Source organism: Delphinus delphis, chromosome 14, assembly GCF_949987515.2.
Source record: "Delphinus delphis chromosome 14, mDelDel1.2, whole genome shotgun sequence".
In the NCBI taxonomy this organism is placed as follows: domain Eukaryota; kingdom Metazoa; phylum Chordata; class Mammalia; order Artiodactyla; family Delphinidae; genus Delphinus; species Delphinus delphis.
Window position 1 is genome coordinate 43,508,939 of NC_082696.1, and position 19,991 is coordinate 43,528,929.

Sequence of the window (19,991 nt, forward strand, 5' to 3'; positions counted from 1 at the left end):
GTGGCACGCCTAGTGTATTTGACACCTGAAAGGGACCATTTTTAACACCTCTCCCCCTAAAATATTTTCAGTAATAATCATGAAATAAAATGAACAAAAATTATTATGTCCAGAAAATAAATGCAGACAGTGCCCATTTTCATTTATTAAATTTTACATAAATAATAATGCTAATAAAAAAATAATAAATGCAAAAAAATAAAGTTTTAATACATTTAAGTACATTGATGTGTTTTTTGGAAAAAGGAGAAAAATATTCATACTTACATTTTGGTCCCCATGGTGGTGGTGATGAATAACTCCACTGTGCTTTCTGCTTTAAGCCTTCACTTCTGCAAATATGTCAGTGGCTTTGTCAAATTGATCTTCACATAGTCATGGTCAATAGAATTGGTGTGGCCTCACTCATGGTTGATTGAAGGACACTATTTTAATTTCAAATGTTTCTTTCACATGAAGAAATAGATACACAAGTAATTAGAAAAGCTTTAAAATAAAGATAAGTTTATCCGAGTTTCATAAAAATCCCACTTCATAGTAACTTTCAGAAACTGCAATACTGTCCAGGTCTTTGTTCTTTGGGATCAGCTCTAGCAGCTTTCAAATGTTTCTGCAGTTTAAAAATTTCCACTAAAATACCTTCACCAGAAAATTCATCATAAATTTCTGTTATATTCAGTAAAAGTCTCCAAAGTGTGTAATGGTTACGAATTATTTGAACTTGCTCAGGCTCAGTTCATATCTCTAACTGCTGTGGTACTACTATATAATCCTGTGTTTAAACATAGATTCAAACTAAATTATAGCACAGTGATTATGAAAATGAAAAAAACAGAACTTGGCTGCTTATTCTTGAAATAAACATGTGTAGCTGGGTCCACGTCCAGAGGAGTTAGATTTATTTCCATGTAGACTACAGTGTTTGTTAAAGAACAGGTAACCAAAAAAATGGTAATTCTCAGCTTACATATATATTATTAAATTTCAGTAATGGCAGCAGTTGTTTAGAATTTAGACCAACAAAAAATTTTTTTTCAGAGAGAAGTAGTATGATTGGCATTGCTTAGAATTGTCAGTGCATAGTGATAATAGAAAGTAGGCTGGGGCTTCCCTGGCGGCGCAGTGGTCGAGAGTCCGCCTGCCGATGCAGGGGACGCGGGTTCGTGCCCCGGTCCGGGAAGAGCCCACATGCCGCAGAGCGGCTGGGCCTGTGAGCCATGGCCGCTGAGCCTGCATGCCCGGAGCCTGTTGCTCTGCAACGAAGAGGCCACAACAGTGAGAGGCCCGCATACTGCAAAAAAAAAAAAAAAAAAAAAAAAAAAAAGCAGGCTTTTTATTATCATTATTTTATTTTAACCCTTTAAAATTTTCTACACACAAAGCACTCCCTTATTGCCTATACTAGGGGTGGACCACTTGCACCATCCCATCTTTGGTACACCACAGGATGGATGAGAAAAATAATGAGGGAAACTGACAAGGAACATTTTTTTCCTTTTAACCAGCAGGCCCAGTATGTTTCAGAATTAAGAGATTCCATGTAATTATAAGAGTAATAAAGTGGCTTGTTGTCCTATTTCTGGAAATACTCATAAATATACAAATTATATTTCCTTTTGCTCCTTCATTAGGCTTGTTTCAATCATTACACTGCCTCAATTTCTTATCTGCTGTCACTGACAGTGAAGTAATAGAATTAATCTGACGTAATGGGGTGGATAACCAACTAATATACTGAGATTAAAAATTTTGGTAAGGCAAACAAACCTCTGAAGTATTTGAGGTATTTCCTGGCCTTATCAGTCATTTTCAGAACCCTATTAAAAACTGAAGGGAGGCAAAATTATTCTGCTCAATATAGGCACATCCTCTTGGATCTAGAGGGGAAATATCTGGGAAATGTAATTAAAAACTTGAGAATCATACTGTGAATCTCAATAGGCTGCAGCAAATGTTAAGTTGCTGGTTCACAGTTTAAAAAAGAAAAAATAACTTAAGATATGGTAAAATTCCAACATCCTAAGAATGTAGTATTGCATAAATTGTAGGAAGCAAAATGAAAACCAGCATTAAATCATTTTGCAGTCAGACTTTAACCAAAATGACTACACCTTTTATGTGTTCTATGCTTTACTGACAAATTTTATTCAAAGAACTAAACCACATGTTTCTTCATAGTCACAAAATAAATAGAAGAAATGTCTATTTGGTGCTTCCTGTTTGGTTCTGTTAATGGACTAATGTTCCCTCCTGCTGTAGCAATTGAGGATGTTTGTATTCTTGACCCCTCCCACAGGGAAGCAGGAAAGAACCTGAACTCTGATGACTAGCTGTACTTCTGGCTTTGATATACTGCTCTGGCCTCCGTGGAGGAGGAACAGACTTGAACTTGTACTAAAAGAAGTGAAAATGCCAATCAAGAGTCTGACTTTAGCAGCCATGTCTCTAAGCTTCTTGTGTAAGAACATAATTTCTTAATAACACACATAATGGTTTCAATCATCCTCAAAATTAGGCAGATAAAATATACAATAAGGCATTTTCTAAAAACTATGTAAAATGGCCAATGAGGTATGAAGCATACACCAATAATGGGCCCATTGATAACAAATAGAAATACTTACTGGGAGCATTCTGTAGTCAAGTATTATGAGAATGCTTTAAAGTTCTAAACTCTAAATACCCTGTAATCCCAATGATTTCTATCCCTTGGACACCAGTTATGGTTTTTCCAGCAAATCATTTGTCCAAGATCCTGATGATAAAATCCATCTTCCTCGAATTCTACCTTTTCTGGAACCCCAACACCATACAAGATCATTCAGGGTCAGTTATAAGCTCTCCAGGTCACATATGGAAGTTTAAAAGTTTATTCTAACCCTGTCCCTTAACCTAACCCTCCTCTTTCTTACCTGTTTCACCTTGTGATGGAAGAAAGGGAGAAATCCATGAAACACCTATTTTAATTTTCTACTAGGAGATAATCTCCTGAAGTCTTTAACTCACCTCTTTTAGTACCTAAGAGCTAATAGATTACTCTTTGCGTTGTGCTGGGTAACTAGGTAACTGAGGAAAACAGCGTCTGTTCTAGAGAAGATGGTACTATACCAGCTGAAGATACCTTTCCCTAACTTTTCCCTGTTCTTTCCTCTTCTTACTATCTGCACTGTAAACCCCTTTAGAATCCACCAATCCATTTTCCCTGGAGTGATAAGGCCTACGTAGAAGGCCTGCATATTTGAAGATCATATAAATGACCTCCAACATGAGTCTCAAGGCTACAGTTTAGTAAATGTGAACCGTCATGAAAATCTAACTCCCTGACTGTCATCATTTTGAAGAGTCTACTTAGGGTTATATTTCTATTTGGCCTTTCCCTTTTTCCACTGGAGTGGATTTAGGAAAATATATTTATTTTCTCACCTGTCTAGTAATTTTCTGCTTCATTTTGCTCTTACACCCTATTTCCCCCATTTAGATTTAGATATATTTTACTTTTCTTTCCATGAAGTCTCCATCCTAATTCATGCCCCATGCTCAGCAGTAAATTTTAGGGAGAACTCAATATCTACATTTGACAAATGAAGGGAGAATGTAACAGTTTCCTTGGCCAAGCAAGAGAGACAGAGTATGACTGTTGTGAGTCAGGATTTGGGCACCTCAGCAGCAGCCAAAAGACATCTAGACTGCCACAGCACTAGATGAAAGTACACGGCAGAGAGTGGGACAGATGGTCAAACAGGGTTATGCTGTCACCATTTAAATATTATCAACAAGACCTAAAGAAGTAAGAAGATCACAATAACTTCCAAAAGATTTCATCACATTGGCACAAACAGCTCCTAAGATATTTCAAACATCAAAGGTTTTTCTTTCACAGAAAGAGTTGAAGAGAACCCTTACCTCAGATTTTCCTTTCTTCTGTGTAGGCTCTTGCTTCTCAGGCTTCTGCTTTTGTGTCCTCTGAGCTCCTTCAGGATGAGGACTCTCTCCCAGTTACTATAGTGATGGGCCAGGAAAATATCTGAATGCATGCTGTAAGTCAGACAACAAATTATAAATGGGTTGGCATTTGACAAGGCAGAACTATAAAAACAGAGAGTAGTGGTCTTTACTGCAAGGCAGAGGAAAATTACATAACACGTATCAGAGCATCACACTGTGACAAAACAGAAGTCGTATAAACATCTTAACTTTTTTTTTTGCGGTACGCGGGCCTCTCACTGTTGTGGCCTCTCCCATTGCGGAGCACAGGCTCCGGACGCGCAGGCTCAGCGGCCATGGCTCACGGGCCCAGCCGCTCCGCGGCATGTGGGATCTTCCCAGACCGGGGCATGAACCTGTGCCCCCTGCATCGGCAGGCGGACTCTCAACCACTGCTCCATCAGGGAAGCCCTAAACATCTTAACTTTCAGGAGCCCACCTATCTCCCCCAGTTGCAACACAGTGCATTAGGTTTTATCAAAAATGATGAAAGGGGCAAGGAATTTGATGGAGCGTCGGAGACAGTACCCAGAAGAAGTCATGATTAAACTGAGATGTGAAGGTGGAGTAAGATTTAGCTACTCTATGAAAAGGTAGGGACTGACTATCAAGTGCAAAGGCTAGTGAATGGGAGAGAAGGACATTTTCAAGAAGCTAGGAGTTTACCAACATGTCTGGAGTGAAGAAGGTGAAGGGGAAAGAATCAAAAGAGGTTGAGAAGGTAAGTGAATCAGGCAGAGCCTTACAGGCCATGTTCAAGGTACTGCATATGCTCTATGGGCCACAAGAAGGCATTGTAGGATTTTAAGTAAGACCAAGATATGATCATATTTTCATTTCACATTCCCCATTTTCCCTCTCCGTTTTCTGTCACGGGCTTTTACCCTAATAATTTCTTGCACATTTAATCCTGAATTGGCATCCACTTTTTGTATAATTTATACTAACGTAAACTAAGAGAATTTTTAGAAGTAAATGAGTTAAGATATCTGCACAGTACTTTTTTTCTTAAGAAGCTCAATCAATTTCACAGGCACTTTTAAACACATTGGTTACTGTAATTAGTTTCAGGAAGTCACCTACAGCACAATCAAATACCAGTCTTCCGGGGCTGGATGTTATTTCAGGTCATTCAGCTCTATATTCGATTGCACTGTTGTGGTAAAGATTATCTGATAAATTGAAGGGATAATGCTTTACCAAAAAGTACTTTTCAAAAATTCTGTTTATCTAGTAGAGCGTGGATCATTAATTGAAAACTGTGTAAAAAACAATTTCTTAAGTCCCGCCCCAGGGGAGGGTTGCTGTCCATTTATTGTTAGACACAGATATCTGAAATGGAAGTATAAACTTGAAAATTATGAATTACTATTTTGATAAAAACAATGATAACATTTTCTATCAGAACTTTCCTTATCACTGTTACCTTCTTACTGGGATATTAGAGTAGTAATTTCATTCCTTTGCTGGTGCAAGATTATTGAATTCCTTGTAGACAAGACATAGTATATTCTATATAATAGGGTATTTAGGCAGATGGTTAAATCACTAATGGTTACACCACTGATTTTAAATCACGTAGATCATTATAAGTTAATGATCAGCCTATAGAAAGTCTCTAGTTATGAGTCACAGGCCAATCTGATGTAACATTTAGGACCAGTTGGAAAGTCTTTGTAGAAAGATCCATGATCTCAACCATGAACCCAACCATGAGCCAGATAATGAACCTAACTCAGAAGCAGGCTTTGGTCCTACTGTCTCCCATTTGACCTTCTATTTTCCAGACTCAGTCTGAACTACTTTCAGAATAAATTTCTAAGATTTATAAAATTAAGAGATTTATTGATATAAACTTTAAGCATTGAGTCTCAACTTTAGATGTAATTCAGTGCACTTGAAATTTTCAGACAGAATGTAGTGACTCCAAACCCACTAAAGGAGAATCAGAGTGTTTAAGTGGCATCAGTATTTTTTAAAGCACCAGATATAATTCTGATGTGAAACCAGCATTATGAGACATGGCTTTGGAAGCTATCAGTTACCTAATTTTATGCAGTATAACATAGTGCTTTAGAGTATGGGTTCTGGCGATAAACAGCCTGGGATCAATTCCTCAGTCCCTTTTACTAGCTTCATGAGCATCAGTAAATTACTTAATGTCTCTGTACCTCATTTATTCAATATCCAGTGTATATTTGTTGAGTGCCAGGCTCTGTTCCAGAGGTACCAGTGAACAAAACAGATGGAATCCCTGCCCTGTGAGGTTTACATTCTAGAGTAAGGACACTTTGGTGGGGGAGGGGGATTGAGCGAGTATGTGAAGATTAAACAGATCTTATATGTAAGGTGCTTGGAACCGTGCCAGGCACAAAATGCTCAACAAATGCTATCTGCCATTTCCTTATTTTACCAATGAGGAAACTGATATCCAGAGAGGGGGAGGAATCTGCCCAAGTAACTAAGAGAGGAGAAGACAGGAGGCAAATCCAGGCTACCCTCACGTCACCTCCCTCAGCTCACTCCTAGAAGAATTTCAGTCTGGGGCTGCAAGACAGATGCTAAAACAATGGGGCCAGAACCTGCCTCTTGACACAGATTCCTGTACCTGAACGGAGCTCTTGCTGGTGCCATATATCAGAAGCAAATATTGCTAAATGCAACTTTTATTTGGCATCCCTGAGGACATGGAAGATAAAGCGCTAAAAGAACTCATCTTGTTTGTAGCACCAGCCAATTCTTTAAGACTCCTTATAACAGTCACTGAGGGGCTATCTACTGTTCTCCATTTATATTATGAATCAGTAAAGAATGACTAAGGAAAAATGTAAAAGGAAACTACAAAATGTATTTTTGATACCATTTAATATAAAACAATAATTATTAAAATCTCCCTCAAATAAAATGGTAATATCTTGTGAATAAAGCAAATCTGATGATTTCCCCTAATATATTTAAGCCAGAGCATTACTTTAAAGCATTTAAGAGTCAGATGGAACTTAAGAAGCTTACAGGAGACCAGAAGGAAAGCAATAATTGAAGAGGAGAAAATGTATTATTGGAATAACTTATCTGAGTCAAACTCTTATGAGACGTCCAAACATTTCTTCTAACCCTTTATTAGAATGACTAATATTTGTTTGCATTACAAGATAACTATAAAGATTAAAATCCATATGATGTGACTAAGCTCAAACTTGTTCTCATGACCCTCAAGTCTTAAAAAAAAAAAAAAAGAATTCAAAATTAATTAAGGGGCTTCCCTGGTGGCGCAGTGGTTGAGAGTCCGCCTGCCGATGCAGGGGACACGGGTTCGTGCCCCGGTCCGGGAAGATCCCACATGCCGCGGAGCAGCTGGGCCCGTGAGCCATGACTGCTGAGCCTGCGCATCCGGAGCCTGTGCTCCGCAACGGGAGAGGCCACAACAGTGAGAGGCCCGCGTACCACAAAAAAAAAAAAAAAATTAATTAAGAATTAAATTTAAAGTTGAGTAAAGTAAGGAGGGGCAATCAATTTAAACATGTTGCAATTCATACTAGAATCTATTTGAAAAACCTAATTTGTTCTGTCTTATGATAACACAGCAAAATTTTCTTTTATCCTTATTATGAAAGCACATGAACTGGAAAAGAAAAAGACAAAATAGTAAATCTTGTTTTAGTATAAGAGATTACGTTGACAGAAAAAAAATGGGGAAAAGGAAATCATCAAGGCAGTAGCTGAGAGCCTTGAAAACAAAGATAAGTAAAGTGCAACTTGATATAAACCATGAGAAAATTGCTCTGTACCTAGGAGGGTTTACATATATGTATCATTAATTTCTCTATGAATTTTATCTCTAATTCAGGATATGAGTTAGCAAAGTTATTGGGATAGTAAGTCCTAAACCTATTATTATAGTCAAGAGAGTAGGTATAATAAATAACCAGATGACAGGCATGTTCATGAACTTAAAGCCAAAAAGTTAGAGTCTGTGCTTTTTAAGAAAGCAATAACTAAATCATTTGATCAACTATACATAGAAATTAATGCTTCAACTAAGAGAAAAGGAAAAGAAAGCCTATTGAAGCTTGAGCTTTTCAACTAGAAAATGAAAACAGAAGGTCTATGTCTGAATCTGGTGGTTATTCACTCTTTGTGGCTTGAATTACTCCACCTCTGCTTGCAATTAATTTATAAAGGATTTATGTGCAAAGAGCAGTTAAAGACGCTCACACATTTATGGGTGTTATGTAAGCAATCATTATTACTAACCAACAAAAAGATATAGGGAGAGCTCTAATCAAATTCACCAAGTGCTGCCTAAACCCATTTAGAAAGCAGTGTGATGATTTACTATGGTTGGGCTTCACTTAAAAGTTGGGTTGTAAAAGTACAAACTATATATTATTTTTCCAGGGCTGCCATACAAAGTACCATAAACTGGGTGGCTTAATACAATAAAAATGTATTATCTCACAATTCTGGAGGCTAGAAGTTCAAAATCAAAGTGTTGGCAGGACTATGCTCCCCCCAAGCCTCCAGGGAGGATCCATTCTTTGCCTCTTCCAGCTTCTGGTAGCCCCAGATGTTCCTTGGCAGATAACTCCAATCTCTGCCTCTGTCTTCACAGGGCTGTCTCTTTAGAAGGACATGAGTCATACTGGCTTAGGGGCCTACCCTACCTCAGTATGACCTCATCTTAACTAATTACATCTGCAACATTCCACCTCCTAATAAAGTCACATTTGGAGGTACTAGGGGTTAGGACATCAACATATTTTTTTTAACACAATTCAATCCATAATAATCTGTAACTGCTGTTTGGCATACATATTCTGTCTACAGAAAAGAAAAAAAAAGGTTAATGTATATAAACCAGAAAAACATAAGAGAGTAAGTTTCTCCATTACTGGCTTTAAAGATTTATAGATTGATGTTCCAGTTTCTATTTCCAGAGTAAACCATATTACAGATGGCAATAGGTTTCTCCTCTTAGAGTCTCCCTCCTATACCTGGGTTACCCCTGGCCCCCCACCAACCACTCCTTACTCCTTCAGTGCTTTCCTGAAATGCTCCTTCCTCTTCACCATCAGATCCTTTCTGTCCTTTAAGGGCCAGCTATGTCATCCTTCAGGAAGGCTGCTCTGACCGGTGACTGTGCCCATAGTGACTTACGTTCCTCCAAACCCTTACAGTGTTTATGCCCGAATTATTGAACTGGTTACCATCTTACTGATATTTTTCAAAATGTATTTATGTAGTTAAAACAAAAATGTAATACATTACATACTCCAAAGCTGAAAAAGTAAAAGAAAAAAAAGTCCTCTCATCCCTGAACCCCACATTCCCTGGACCTCCACACATCACCTGGCTCTCAGCTCAGTCATCTCTTCTGCAAAATCAAAACTTGGACTAGATGATCTCTAAGGTCCTTTTCATACTGAAAGCACTAAGGTCCTAACACAGAAGATTTTAAAAATGAGGGATAGCTCATTGTGGTGGTTGATATACTCTAGAATCAAACAGAAACTGACTTAGAAAACTCAGTTCTACCTCTTTCTATCTCATTTCTTGTTTCTAACTTCCGCCAGCCACTGTTCTAGGCCCTGACAATGCAGCAGCAAATAAAACTGTCAAGGTCCCTGCCCTCATGGTGATTACATTCCTGTAGGAGAGACAAACAATTTAAAAAAATACATAAATGTATGAGTAAATAATATGATTTTGGATGATAATTACCACACAGAAAAGTAAAGTAAGGCAAGAGATTAATGAATGAGGGGGTGTAAAAGATATTTTAATAGTTTGTTGGGGTACATTCTCTGGGAAGTGCTATTTGACAGAGAGTGAAAAGGTCTGGAGAAGTGCATTTCAGAGAGAAGCAGCAGCATGAGTAAAGGCCCAGAGACAGGAAGGCAGATGGTCAGAGCACAGGTATGCTACTTACTCTTTTCATTTTATTTCAGAGATAGGTCATTGTGATCTTTTTCATTCTTTTATACAGGTGGCTTTTTTTTTCTATTGTATGCATGTTCCATGATGTTTTTAATAGTCCTCTATTGATAGGCATTTGGGTTGTTGCCAATCTTTTGTTGTTACAAGCAAAAAATTACAAACATGAAATTGTCAGCACAGCCTGCTGGAATGGAACAGACTCTGAGCTGGAAACAAAGCTCTGTCTTTCTCTCTCTTTTCTTGTCTCTCTCTTTATTTTGACTGTATTTCACTGACCGTTTTAGGTACTAGGAATATAGTAGTGAGCTAGATGTCCAGGTCCCTGCCTCAGGATACTTATATCCTGATGGGAGAGAGAGACATTATGAAAATGAACATACATGTAAAAAAGATATGGTTTTGGATTGTGACAAATGATGTAAAGAAAATAAAGCAGGACAAGGGAACAGTAAATGGCAAGGTTGTGGGTTCTCTTCCAGATATATTGGTCAGGACAGGCTTTGAGAAGGTGGTATTTGAGCAAGACACGAATAATGTGAAGGGACAGACATTCAAAAGCCTAAGGAAGAGCATTCCAGACAGAAGGAGCAGCACATGTAAAGACTTGAGGCAGGAAAGGGCTTGGCACACTGGGGGAACAGCCAGAAGACACAGTGGTTGGGAGCACACCCAGCCAGATGGAAGGAAACTGGAGCTGAGGCTGGAGGCACAGGCAGCGTGGGGCACAAAGGCCCTGTGGCCATAGGGGACACTTGGACTTGTTCTAAGGAAGCCATGGAGAGAGCCATTGTAAAAAAGAATTACACGTTCTGATTCATGTTTTGGAAAGCTCACTCTGGCTGTGTGTGGAAAGGACACTATGAAGGGGATGAGTAGAACCAGGATACGCGTCTTGCTGAAGTCCAGGCAAGAGTTGATGGTGGTGTATCTTTATCTAGCTATCTATCTATCTATCTATCTATCATCTATCTATCTTATCTACATCTATAAATAGTGTGGGTTTGATAAATATTGTGAGAAGTGTACACATTTAGGACAAAAAAAAGCTGTTGGTGGACTGAATGCCAGTAACAAAAAAAAAGAGGGAAATAAAGGATGATTCCCAGGTTTTTTGTTGTGAACAACTGGGTGAATGGACTGAGATCAGGAAAACTGGGGTAGGAGCACAGCTGTAGGACACGGGTGGGAATACCAAAAAGAATATAGTTTAGAGTTAGAAACCTATTAGGCATACAGATGAAGTTTTTGGGGAATGGCTGGATATAAGAAGAGGACCTCGACAGTGGTGATCATTTCGTCATGGATAGAATGAGTACCCACAGGGAAAGGAAACAGTGAGGTAGAAAAGTAATTTGAGACCAGATTATAGGAAGTCCTGAGCATGATGCTGAGGAGCTTAAAATTTCTCTACATGGGCAGCGGGAAGCTGATGAAATTGTGTGCGTGTGTGTTATCAATAAAGTTTGGTGTTTGGATAAAAGTAATACACGTTTACTATTTAAAAATTGAATTTTTATAAGTTTTTAGGATGGAATAATATAAAACTGAGAGAAAGCAAGAATAGTACAAAGAACTCCTGTCTACCCTTTACCCTGATTTACCAATTATTACTATTTGCCACATTTGCTTTATTTTTCTCTTTTCTTTCTCTGTATAACATATGTATTATTTATATAGACATACAGAAATAGACACATAGATATGCATGTGTGTGTATACACACATACACATTTATATATACTCACATGTATATACACACATTTTTTTTCTGAACTAATTGAGAGTAGTTAATCCTTTTACCCCTTAATAGTTCAGTGTGTATTTTCCAAGAATAAAGGCATTCTCTTTTATTACCGAATTACAATCTTCAAATTCAGGAAATTTTAATCCATGTAATTCCAATTTTGTCAATTGTCCTAATAATGACCTTTATAATATGACAATTTTTATCTTGTAGAACCAAATCCAGGACCATGAATTGTGTTTCATTTTCTTGTCTCTTTCATGTCCTTTAATCTGCAAAGTTCTTCAGCCTTTATTTTTCACGACATTGACATTTTTAAACAATATGTTAAAAATACTTTATTATTGAAAAATCACTAAGGTCAATGAGAAGGAGGTGGATGGGTAAGAGACAGCATAAAATAAGGGGCAGAGAGGAGACCTGGAAACAGCTTGAGGTGATGAAGGCTTAGTGAGATGGGAGAGAAGGGGGCCCACATGGGAAATTCAACAGCATTTAGAGCCCATTATGTGTGAAAAGTATAGAAATGAAAGTTTGATTTTAGCTTGGGCCATTCAATGGATGGTGACAAGGATTATAAGTAATAGATTTTGTCCTTTGTTTGATTCTAGGTTGAAGGAGGATAACCAGTTTTGCTTTTGAGTGCTAAGTAGATCTATGTATTATGCAGTTGGAAATAAGACACAGAGCTCAGGTGAGATGTCTAGGATGGAGAAGGATTACCTAAAGAAGAATAAACCTAAATAGTCTATCTTCTGCTTAGCTTTCCATCTCCCAACTGAGCCCTGTACACAGCAGATACTTAGTACGGATTGTAGACTGACAACCATCTCATAGTAGCTTAAGGGAAAGGGAAGGGGTGGCCAAGTTTTCTTCCAGGCAGATGAGGGCTGGGAGGACTCTGGGGATTTCCCTGCAGAAATGAGGAAGCCCTGAGCAGATCAGGTCGGCTCCTCCCCTGCTGCTGAGAATCAAACAGGAATTAACAGGGTGCCAGAGGAACGAAGCTTTGTACCAGGTTCACGATTGCCCATCCAGAATTTCCAAATTGAAAAAACTCTGAAGATGTTTTTGTATCTCATTTGGCAGCAAAACTTGACCTGAAGTGATCCTGAGGCTCTTGATAGTGTTTATTTATCCCAGTCACTGTGAATATTCATACATTTCCCCACATGCCTATTAATGTATTTGATAATTAAGAAGTGCTGCCTCAGAACTCACTGTGTAGTACTCAAGTCATGGTATATCCGCCCTATATACCTCCTTTCTAAAAACCAAAAAACTCTGAATATCAAACTCATGGGACTGTAAAGGTTTCAGATGAGGAAATGTGGAAGTGTATTTAAAAAGTAGGGGTAAATACTTTGCAACCTAGACTGACACCTTTAAATGAACATTCCACCCATGAATGTGTGAGTGAAGCTCACAGAAGACTCCCCAGGCTTTGGCACAATTACATCTGGAACTACCGAGAGGACCTTGGTTTCCCCTGTTTTGACTCACTTCTCCTCACTTCAGCATCTTTGGCTCTTTGCTTGATTTTATCCCTTAGCAACCATTACAGGCCTGGCTCACCATTTAATCCAAAGCCCTCACTCTTCTTCAGGATATGGTTTTGGCTATTTGATCTCTGGCCCTCCTGAATTGTAACTGCCTCTAAAAAAAGGGGCTTAGACTTCCCTGGTGGTGCAGTGGTTAAGAATCCGCCTGCCAATGCAGGGGACATGAGTTCAATCCCTGGTCCGGGAAGATCCCACATGCCGTGGAGCAACTAAGCTCGTGCACCACAACTACTGAGCCTGCGCTCTACAGCCCGCAAGACACAACTACTGTGCCACAACTACTGAAGCCCGTGTGCCTAGAGCCCGTGCTCTGCAACAAGAGAAGCCACCGCAATGAGAAGCCCGTGCACTGCAACGAAGAGTAGCCCCCGCTCGACACAGCTAAAGAAAGCCCGCGCACAGCAACGAAGACCCAATGCAGCCAAAGATAAATAAATAAATTTATTTTTTTAATAAAAGGAGGCTTATCAGCCCCTCTCTGCATCAGCCCTCCTCCACCCTCACTGTTCTAAGCCTTATAGGACCCATCATGTACACCTGTCTCCTACTGTCCTGTCCCTCACATGGGGGGGCTGGGAGGGAGTGTGCAAAAAAGAATCAGACCATCCAGCCGGTCATTTGTTGGCTCATCGTTTATTCATTCATTCAAGAAATATATATTGAATGTCTACAGTGTGCCAGATGCTGTGCTAGGTTCTTAAAGTCTGGCAATTAACAGACATATTTGATGTCATCATTGCATTTACAATCTTCCAAGGGAAACATATTAAATAAATAATTAACTACAATTGTTAAGTGCTACAAATGGGGATGCAGAGTGCAGTGAGGGTGTATAAGGAGGGGGAGGGCCCGACTTGGTGTAGAGGCTCAAGGAAGTCTTCCCTTCCTCACAAGAGGAAGACTTGTGAGTTGAGATGAGAGGGTGAGTAGGAGGTAGCTGGGTGAAAAGGGTGAGGAAGGCAGAGAGGATGGGGTAGAGGGAATTCCAGGCAAAGCAAACTGCATAAAAAGGACCCAAGGCAGGAAGGAACTTTGCCTAAACGTGCAAGTGAAAGCCTTCACTGTAGCTAGAAGGGAGAGAGAGAGGGCCAGCAGTGAGGTCTTTATCCTAAGAGATAATCAGCCACTGGGCAGGTGTGGAGGAGGGGGGTTGGTTAACTAAGGATGTGAACTAATCAGCTACTACTTATCAGGTCTCTCTGGTTGTGAAGTGGAGAAGAGATTGGAAAATCAAGGTTGAATGTATGAAGAACAGAATAATACAGTTCTTCCCTCCTGGGACACATAGACATTTAATAGAAGAGGTAACACAGAAACATATTGAATGAGCATGACCCTGAGCAGGACTTGACCTCCCTGTTCCTGAAACGGTGAGTTACACAGTCTAGCTCCACATGGCTAAGGCCAGGGATTTCAGGAAGGCCTGGCCATCTCCAGGGAAGAAGCGGAACAAGACTCCCTCTCCAGGTGGGTCCTCAGGACGGCCTTTGACCTCCAAGGGAGAAGCCTGCCCCAGAACAGTTTGTCTGCTGTCTCCCTCTTTATGCTGGCACTTACGGCCACTCCAAAACCTTCAGCCTGACCACTTGAGTAATCCAATTACCATTCTACAACCAAAGAATGCTCTATCTCTTAGGACCTTGCTCCATATTTTGTATTTGCACAGTATCTGAATAAAAATCATACTTGGGATGATTTCACCTTTAAGTTTGCTGCCCATAATCACTCATCATTTAACCCAAGAAAAGATGGCCATGAAGTTTGCATTAAGAATCATAATCATATGTTATCATATATAAACTACTTCACTCAAATAGAGCAGGATTTACTCTGGCTTACTTTCATATTCCAAGACTTTAATGCTGCCTGTTGGCAATAGGAACACTGCTGGAATTCATTCTTGAACAGAACTTTTTCTGAACTGGAACTCTACACTAAAAAGCAGTGAAGAAAACTTGTTACCATTCATTTATTTTGGACTTAAATTCAAAGGGTGGGAGGAATGGGGGAAGGACAATAGTTCTTTGACACTAGCAAGTTAGTAGAAGGCCAAAAAACTCATTTTTTTAGACTTGATAGCCTGAGGCAGAATAGTCAGGAAAACATTCTTGCAAAGTAGATCTTCAGCAGGAAGGGAAAGATAAGATAAATATATGTAATGAAGCATATTAAGCAATTGCAAATGTTGTACCTGGACCTTCTGAATTCTAAAAATTCCCAGCTCTTCACTCATGTGGAATTTGATCAAAAAGTGAAAAAATTATATATTCAGAAGTTAAAGGAACTTGCACATTTGAAGTTGGACTTTTTGCTTTCATTTTTGCATTTGTATGAAAATAATATTCAGATATGGCATGAAATGAGTACTGTACTATTAAGGAATATTCAGTATTCCCAAAATAGTAACAGCCACTTAAAATATACTACTTGAAACTTGCTATTCAAATATGACTCTATTACTTTCACTTGTTCTCTAATTGTGACTTGAGGTCCCAAAGGACTACAGCAACCTCTGCAGTAGTTTAGTCTGAATAAAATGTCTTTCTGAAAGATGTGAAGGCGTGTCTACACTTTCTTAATACTGTACACATCTTCCTAAGAAAAATTTACACTTTTTTTTCTGGGCTAAGATTTAGGAATAACTGCCAAATTAAAAATAAATGGTTTGAACAAAAGCAAATTATTAGCAGACCAGCAGTTTATTAAAATTCCACAACTCGATTTCCATGTGATGTTCCACATTATGCCTGCCCAGAGCCAACCACTGCCAAAACACTAGCAATCTCAGAAAACAGCAAAATGTGCTAACTTTCTTTTAGACCATGTTAATTTTACTTTCTCAACTTCAATATTCACAGTATACTATGGAACTTATTTCGACATTAATAACTATTAAAGATATCCACTGAAGGATTACCTTGGATCTCTTAGGTGAGAAAAAAAAGAGTTGTGAATGGTTTTGTTCAAATTTTGGAGATTTTATTCGGTACAAGTTGAATGAGAGGAACCTCCCTCATCTCTCTGTCTCTGTCTCATCTCTGTCTTTATCTCTACCCCTATCCCTATACCTAATCTAGATCTATCTAGGTCTATATATTTATGAATTATGTCTTCTCTGCTAATAATGTCTTCTGACTCATTTAGGAAAAAGGAAGCAACTCACTCACATTCTAAAGTAACTTAAATACATGCTGCTGTAGCTGCTGCATTAGCTAAAAGACTTAATAACACCAAAGAAAAACCCCAGGTAAAAATGGTAACATCCCTAAATGATTTTTCCAAAGCATGAATCCAATTATGTCATCTTTATCCTACCAAAAACTCAGAGGTTCTCATCACAGAATAGAATCCAGCTTCCTTACAGCCGTCAAAGCCTTGCATGGTCTGCCTACCCCACCTCTCTGACTTCACCTCCTCAGTAAAGTTAGTTTACTACTCGAGACACCTACTCTTTGTTGATTAGACTTGTCTCAATCTTAGCTCTTTTGTTCCTTCTGTTAATGATGCTTTTCCCACCTTCTCACCATTCAGTTCTAACTCAAAAATCACCTCCACACAAAGGCCTCTTCCTACTACTTTAGCCCTAATCACTTTTTTTAAAATTTTGGCTGCATTGGGTCTTCTTTGCTGCACGTGGGCTTTCTCTAGTTGCGGCGAGCAGGGGTTACTCTTCTTTGTGGTATGCGGGCTTCTCTTGTTGCGGAGCATGGGCTCCAGGTGCGCAGGCTTCAGAAGTCGTGGCACATGGGCTTAGTTGCTCCGCGGCATGTGGGATCTTCCCGGACCAGGGATCGAACCTGTATCCCTTGCATTGGCAGGCGAATTCTTAACCACTGCGCCACCAGGGAAGTCCCAGCCTTAATCACTTTTGAAACTGACTTTCTTTAGAGCATTTAACAGTCACCCCGATTACCTTTTTATATGTTTTTATATTTATTGTCTCTCTCTGCACACCAGAAAGTAAACTCCTAATAGTCAGGGATTTGGCCTGCCTTATTCAAAGCTATATCCCCAGTACCTAGAACATACTAGAGATTTCAGAAATATTTCTTTACTGAAAAAATGTTTCCAAGATTGATGAGATTGAATGAAAGGGCTTATCTGTCTTACACATTGTAAGTATAACTCTAATATACCTTGTTTATCATTGGTTTACAATAATCATGAAGAGATGGTTTGCTAAGAAAAAGCGAAACTGATGAGATTATGGAAAATTTTTCATCAGTGGAGTCCTAGTTTATGGAATTCCACTTCTAAAGAGGTTTCTAATGATAATGTTCTAGCTATTTTTAGAATGAAAATAAAATGTAACTTCCAATTTTCTTATTCCCCTTAAGTAAATCCATTTGTAGCTTTGAGTTAAAATTGTTCTGTTCCAGGGTTTAGTCATGCATTGAAAAATAACTGAAACTAATGGTATCAAAAAACATACCAATTTACAGGAGATAAATTATTGTTTTCTGAAAACCTAAAAGCTTTTCTTGTTTAAATATTTAAATTAAGGCAGTTATATTTTATTTTCCATGTGGAGTTTCCTGCCTTCCCTTTCTACACATTGGCTAATTTAGCCATTGAATCACATCTCATCTTATATAAAGACGCTGAAATTAAAAAATGTTTGGGATAAAGTCAGCAAATTTTAAACAGGAAAAAATAAATGCATGCTGTCAGAGTTCAATAGGACGCCGATGGCAGAACACAGTACTTCACAGTGAGCCTCAAAGCCCCCCAAATACAGCACAACTCACATTCCAGCCTTCTTCCCTCACCCTTCTTCCCCCTGCCCATGCCACTCAACTTTGTCTATACTTGCCCATTTCCCATCCTCTCCTCTAACACCTTTCTTCTTCCTTCAAGTCCCAGCTCGTGTCCCCTCTTCTATAAAACTCTTTCCAAACCCCCCAGGCAATCACTAGGTCTTTCCCCTGTGCTCAGCACTCAGACTGTACTTGGTTAAACATGCCTAACATTCACCTTTTCAAACTGCAGTGTAATGTCCTCCATCCCATTGGATAATCTCTCGAGCAGGAACAGTGTCTTTATCCTGGAAGCCTCCACACCTACACTTACTTACTGGGAAGCGCTCAATAAGTAGTTGGTATTCAATTCATTTCAGCATACTTCCAGGTTCTGAGAGGGTACGTTCTGCATATATTATTTTATTCTGCATTGGTAGCTGTTAATAAAGATGGGGTGGGAGAAGATTAGGGGAGGGACTTGTTATACTCCAGTCTCCTCTTTTCCTTATATTCTCCCTCTGGCCTCAAGATGGGGCCAGCGACCACTGAATAGACTCTGGGCTGAGGTTCTGACTTGCTCAACTACCTCTAACACCGTGAGTAAGGTATTAGCTCTCAGGTCTTTTCACTGACATCTTACCTCCATTTACAAATACTTCTTCCATCTACTCTCAGTCCTCAAGGACTCTTGTACCCTAAAGCTTTTCAAGCCCCCTATTTAGGGCTTTCCTATTCCTTAACACTTCTGTTAATACATTTAGACCCCAAAGTTCAATCTAAGAAGGTTGGTTTAGTTATTTACGTTACTTTAACTAGTGTATAAATATAGGAGCCTTTATATTTTATTTTATTTTATTTATTTATTTTTTTTTTTGCGGTACGCAGGCCTCTCACTGTTGTGGCCTCTCCCGTTGCGGAACACAGGCTCCGGACGCGCAGGCTCAGTGGCCATGGCTCACGGGCCTAGCCACTCCGCGGCATGTGGGATCTTCCCGGACCGGGGCACGAACCCATGTCCCCTGCATCGGCAGTCGGACTCTCAACCACTGCGCCACCAGGGAAGCCCAGGAGCCTTTACATTTTAAAAGGAATCGGTTACCTGCAATGAAATTCTAATAAATAATTTTTAACTTGGAAGCTAGCTGTGTTTTTGCTAACTGCAGCATCTCGCTTCTAAGCCTTCCATATAAAATAACTTTTTATAAAAAATAGACATACTTATTAACTATTCACTAATTACTAACTTGCATATTGTGACAGTTAATTTTATGTGTCTTTTGACTGCACTGCTTGACTAAACATTATTTCTGGGTGTTTCTGTGAAGGGTATTTCTGAATGAGATTAATATCTGAATCGATGAACTCAGTGAAATAGATTGTCCTCCCTAATGTGAGTGGGCCTCATCCAATCCATGGAGAGCCTGAATAGAACAAAAAGGAGAGGAAGAGGAATTCACTCTTTTTCCTGGGCCTCATGCTTGAGCTGAGACATCTCATATTCTTCAGCCCTTGGACTGGGATTTACACCATCCACTCCCCTGGTTCTCAGGCCTTTGGACTCAGACTGAATTAAGTAACTGGCTTTCCTGGGTCTCCAGCTTGCAGATGGCAGATTGTGGGACTTCTCAGCTTCCATAATCACGTAAGCCAATTCCCCCAAATAAACATGTCTATAGCTACCTCCTGATGTTTCTGTTTCTCTGGAGAACACTGACTAACATAGATATATTTTAAAAGATATACAGTACTTCAAACAAAAATTACTACCAAATAAATCACCAAGGTCACTTCTAGCTCATTGGTTAAAGCAACCAATACTCCATAATACAGAGGTTCATCTCAGCGAATTAAGTTTCTGATTGAGTTCCAGTTGTTTTAAATTACTCTCTAACCTATTATTGGCCTCATCTTCCAAATTTAAGCAAAAAAAAAAAAAAATCCTCCATTTACCTTGAAATCAGTATCACATTTTGAGCAAGTGTTTTTGCTTCAGCCTTTAAATACCAATCCAAAAAATTATCATAG

The 19,991-nt window shown here is 39.1% G+C and overlaps 1 long non-coding RNA gene across 1 annotated transcript in view; it reads right to left on the reverse strand.

Moving 5' to 3' along the window:
• Positions 1-291: 291 nt before the first annotated feature.
• The window catches only part of LOC132436976 (uncharacterized), a 31,203-nt gene continuing 11,503 nt past the window's right edge, over positions 292-19,991 (reverse strand). The window contains exons 3-4 of the long non-coding RNA XR_009521941.1: positions 3,904-4,035; positions 292-1,291 (exon numbers count right to left, since the gene is read on the reverse strand). This is a non-coding gene — a long non-coding RNA (uncharacterized lncRNA). The remainder of the gene's footprint in view (positions 1,292-3,903; positions 4,036-19,991) is intronic.